Genomic DNA, 5,781 nt, shown 5'->3' with positions numbered 1-5,781 from the left:
CTTTATTCATTTATTTTGGGGTCGTGTGTGTTTTGGAGGGTCTTCAGATAATTTTAAGCCACATGAGTCCCAGTGGAATCAGAGCAGCTTTTGAGGACATCAAGCATTTCTCCAATGTATGTTTTGGGTACTAAACATGTTACCTTTATCGTAGTAGATGTTGGCATTGTCGCCTTGATGTCGAGTTTTTGAATAATCCTTTTTGTGCAGAATAATCACTTGAGGGCTTGTTTAAATGCAAATCCCAAGGCTTCTCCCTCGAGTGGAGTTTTGGGTGGTGTCAGAGATCTATCTATTTATCTATCTATCTATCTATGTCGACCTCCCTTTCAATAAGAGTCCTCAAAATCTAATAACCTCTTCACCGAATATACTATATTATGAAACTGTGCAATTATTTCAGGAGAATTTTTCTTTATCATTAGTGCCCCCGTTATCTCTGTTCATCATTCTAGACTGTTTAATCTTTTTTTTTTTTTTAATAATTTTACAACAAAGCTGAGATTCAAGTTCCTTGTCCGTAGTGTTTATATTATGGGATGACTTCAAGGGATAATTGTACTCTTTCATATAAAAATACCATACGAATAAATTACTTTTTTTTCTTTTACTGTTTAGTATACTCTGATATGATTAGCGTTACAGAAAAAGGAGCTAAGTGTTAGGTTAAAATTAGAATTATTTGGGGAGGGATCTCTAAAGCCTTTGAAATTAATTGTGAATTCTAAGCAGTCCTTATTCCAGATGCCTGGTGAATCTCTGTGCCTTTCTTCACAGAAACTTACTTATTTCTCCTCTTGTTTTTAAGAGAAAGTGTCTTTATTGATCTTTCACAAGTGAGTAGTTGTCTACATGAAGTTGAGAGTCATGTAAAATATATGGTGGGCTCTCGCCATTCCTGTTCTTATAAAATTCCGCATCCTTGACCTGAGTTCTTAAAACCAGAGAACTCCCTGCGTGAATTTTCACTTCCTTTTTCTATCAGTAAATGGATAATCAGCACCACAGACCTTTGACTTTTATGCAAATAGAGAATCTTCAGAGATACAGAAAGTTAAACACAGCTCCTTCTTAGAAAATGGATTCTACTGGGCTTAAGGATATTCACTTTTCTTTCAAAGGATGAACCAGAGTGTGTTCAAAGGCTGTCAACAATTTTTGTCTCCTTGTTTCAGACTTTTTTTGTGTGTGGTTAGAAAAGTGATGTACTTTGATGTATAATACAACTGTGGATAAGACTTGCAGGGTGTGATCGACACTTTGTACATAAGAGAGGAGGGACCCTGATGACATAAGAAGGGTCATATTTTTACAAGAAATTAACAAAATGGAGCAGATACTCCCCTTCTTGCGCTACAAATGTAAATTTCTTTGGCATCAATCTTGCCTTCCTGTCTGTCTCATTCTTGTTCTCCTTTCTTTCAAAATATAATTATTGTGAACAATTTAAGTCAAATCCAGCCATTAGAGTTTTTTCTCTTTTTTATGGTGCTGGCTCTAGAAACGAGGTTGCAGTTTATCTGTGGGCTACCTGCTCAGTATGGGTGCTCCCTTTTGTATGGAAACAATACGTTTTCTAAATATAAATCCTTATACTTAAAAATTTTTTTTTGTAGATGACATCAAGAGAAAGTCAAGTGGGAAAAATCATCTCATTTATTACATTTAAGCATCTAGGAGGAGATGCTATCATTTGAGGGGAATGTATGTTTCTAGTCAACTACCATGCTTAGCAATGAAGACCTAGGGGCCAGAGAAGAGATTTGGGAAGTCTAGACTCTTAAATAGGTTTAGAGTCACCCTTCTGCTCACTTGAAGCGTTACAGCAGGTGGCCACTAGAATCGCTCAAGTCAGTATCAGTGGAATTCACAAGTACTTGCTATTTACCTACACACTTTATAAACAAAGAAGACTGAATCTGTGATGCCCCTCCTGGAGCTTACATTCTTCAAAACAGAAACAACAAAACTAAAATAGCTGGACTTTGATTAGTGTTTATACAAATATTAGACTGTGTCAGAGACATTAAAGGTCATGCAGATGTTGGAGAGGAGTTTGCATAAGAGGAGATCTTGATTCAGCCTCTCAAAGTCTGGAGGAGAAAAGAACAGGGACAAAAGGTGTGAGAAAGAAGCTGAGTGAGAACTGGCCCTGAGGAAGTACAGCCAGACACCCCCCCACACTTTTTTTAAAGCACGGCGGGGACCAGGTTAAGTGTTGAGCGTGTAGATGAACCTATAAATATTGATGCTTGGTGGAATCCTCCTCAGAAATTCTTCTGTGGGTCCTTAAAGCTAAAAGACCAAGTGTGAAGGCATGTAAGCTACCGTCCTAAGACTATTTCCTGAAATATGAAAATAGACATCTTTTTCTTGGCCTTCCCTCCTCCTTCCCTCACACAACCAGTGGGTCAGGCCCTGCCTTTTTTGGCTGGGAATCTATTTCTTGGAAACGGGAATTTTTGTTTTCTCGAACATCTTTTCCCCCCAGGTCCCAGGATTGTTGCTGTAACTGTCGTGTTTTGTTGTAATGACCTCTAGAATGTAGTACAAACAGAACATTGGGTAGGAGAAAAAGCACTTTTTGGTTTGCTGGTAATGTGTTTTGGCATCGTAAGTACTATGTACTTGTGCAGAATACAGCGTGTTTCCCCCAAACTGACTTGCAGAGTGTTTCATAATCTGGCTTCATCTCTCACGCTCTGTCTCTGTGCTTCCTCCTGGTGACTCCAACTTCAACTAAATCAGTGTAATGCACATCCTGAAATGCACCTTGATTCCATTTATCCCGAGCCTAGCAGCTTGAGTCCGCTTCTGCTTACCTCTCCCTTAGCCAGTCACCCAATCGCTCCTTCATCTGAATTTCTTTGTTACTTACTGTGTTTCACGATGATCTTTCATAAGATTGTAAATTGAAAGTTTAGGATCTTCTAAAACAAAACAAACAAACAAAAACATCGTTTGCTGGTTTTGTTTCCATTGGTTTATATCATTCTTACTCCATAGATTTTTTTTTTAATTGAAATATACTTGATTTACAATGTTGTGTTAGTTTCCAGTATAGAGCAAAGTGATACTTCATAGATCTTAACATTTGGAGGATTGAAAGACATTCTTGGAACTATCAAACTGTCACCATGCTTCCTTATACATTCACTATTCCTTCAGTGAATAAACAACTGTTCTCATATACCTGATTCTCTCCATTTTTTTTGTGAGTCAAATTAATGTGTTGAAAATATTTTGTGAAAGGACTCATAGGAGAGAGATGACCAATGGAAGGTATCAGTAATGATTTTTTCAGGTCACTGTGCATGATTTATTTATTCACATACCTATGCTAGAACATGTCAAAATAATTAGCTTTGAAACACTATATCCAAGTTATTATCTTGCCACCCTTATTTGATTCATTCATGTTTCTTTCTCATAATTGTTTCTCTTTGTATACAAAGTAAGGTATCTAGGCTGTTTGCAGTTTTTCTTCTTCTAGTGATAATAATTTAATGATATTAGAGCGCGTTCAGATATGTCAACCTACAATTGTCATTTTGATCTTCATGGCTATTTTCTCTCTCTGCTTTTTAATTTAAAAGAACTGTATAAGAGGATTATAGAACAAAGAAGAACCGATCTCTTTCTTTTACAACTGCAGTTACAAAATTGCCTTCCCAGTGTTCTCTAGTGGCAACAAGACAAATAGAAGAGACATGGTGTCAGGGTATTTAAAAAATGAGGGGTATTCTGACCCGAAAGTACCAAACTACAGCCATGCCAAACTTGGGGGTATGATTTATAGCTCCTGGCAAATGTGTTTTTCTTTCAATTTTATGATGGATGGACAATAAGAGGCCTTTTAAAAAACAGTTGTGTTAAAAATAATATGAAGTGTTACATGACAAAGTGAAGTGATGATGGACTTTCTTACTTTTATATGTACGAACAAAACCTGTGAGAAGGAAAAAAAGTACATAAATTGGAGATCTTGTGTCATTTATTTAAGCCTTAAAATCGGAAAAAGAGGTTTGAGCCACTTTTTTATGCCTTTCAGTGAGTGTTCATTCTTCGTCCCAAATTGAGGAATCGAGTCAGAAAGTGGAAGATATTCATAGCAAGATCATGTTATGTTGTCCTCTGCTCCCCACTTTTATCCTCCCTGCCAGACCAGACATCACCAGGAGCAGTTAAGAGCTAGAAAATCGAGCTGTGAAGGACGATTGGAGGAGGAGTCTTCCTTCTCAACACTGTTTGTATCAGCAAGCTATTGCTGTGTAACATTATTACCGCAATCCAGAAGCTTAAAATACCTCAGAGATAGGACTATAGGTTCTCTGTGTCGATGTCTGTGTACAGAGTAGCTGGGTCACACGCCCTCTGCCTATGATCTGACAAGGCTGTAATCAAGGTGTTGGCTGGGACTTCAGTCTCACCTGAAGCTCAGCTGGGGAAGGACCCAGTCCTGAGATGACTCAGGTGGCTGGCGGAATTCCATTCCTTGTGGTTGTAGGACTGAGAGCTTAAGTTTATTGCTGGCCATTGGCCAGAGCTCACCCTCAGTTCCTTGAGAGGCCATCATGGTTCCTTGCCTAATGGGGCTTCCCAGCATGGCTCAAAGCCAGAGGAGAGAGAGACTCCAGCAAGTAGGGTGCTACGGCATTATATGTAATCATATGATCATGGACACACAAGCATGTGTAGCCCATCACTTTTTCCATTATTCAATTGGCTAGAAGTAAGACCCAGGTCCTGCCCACCTCAAGGGGCAGGGAACTGTAGAAGACATAAACATGAGGAGGCAGAGATCGTGGAGGCCACCCTACGAGTCTGTCCACCATGGTGTCCTAGAAATATATTGATATAGAAAGAGCATCGTTCAGTCAATAAGCAGATGGCCAAGGACCTGATTAAAAATGGGCAACAAATATAAATATTTTACAGAAAGAGCAAACATAAATGATAAATGTAGGAAAAGATCCCTAAACTTACTAGTGATCAAAATAACATTGAAAAAAGAATGTTATATTTTCCCCAGTGCCTTCTGTAAAACTACACTTGGTATATCACATGTTAGCAAGTACATAGAGAAATCACTTCCATACACTATTGTTGTATATCTAGAAAAATTTAGGGAGGAGATAATTTGGCCATACCAATCACAATTCTAAAGTAGCAGATATTTTAGCCCAGAAATGTGATACATCCTTCAGCAATATATGCGTGTTCATTTTAGCCCTCTCCCTGGTAGTGAACAACTAGAGCTTAAATGTCAGTTATCCTAAAACAGCTAAATAAATTGTTCTATAGCACACTGTGTTACCTTTACGAAAGCATGTCCATGATAAAGGATTAAGCTGAAAATTCAAAATAGTATGTATATGCCATTCCCATTTTCATGTAGGGAAAAGTCAAGTTACTTCTTTACCCATGTAAAAATATCTGAAAAGATGCACACATGATAGCATGGGCGTTTAAGTGTCGTGTGACTTTTTTGGGTAACTGTGTCAAACTTCTCTAAATAAAATAATAGTTCTTAAATGGAAAAGAATTACCTGGAAAGAAAAAAAAAAAAGCAAGTAGCTTTTATCGGATCATGCTGATGAGCAGACATAGATTATAAGAGTTTTGAACTTGAAGTGACCTTCAGGTTTATAAGTCCACTCTCTTTTACTTGTGTCCAGAGAACTTGTGTCTTGCACAAATTCATAGGGAAAACTACGGCAGAACTGAGTCTAACCGAACACTCCTCCCATGGGAGCCCACATGCCTCTTGGTGACCCAACT

The sequence above is a fragment of the Phocoena phocoena genome, chromosome 21, assembly GCF_963924675.1.
Source record: "Phocoena phocoena chromosome 21, mPhoPho1.1, whole genome shotgun sequence".
Taxonomy (NCBI): domain Eukaryota; kingdom Metazoa; phylum Chordata; class Mammalia; order Artiodactyla; family Phocoenidae; genus Phocoena; species Phocoena phocoena.
This window is presented reverse-complemented; position numbering follows the sequence as displayed.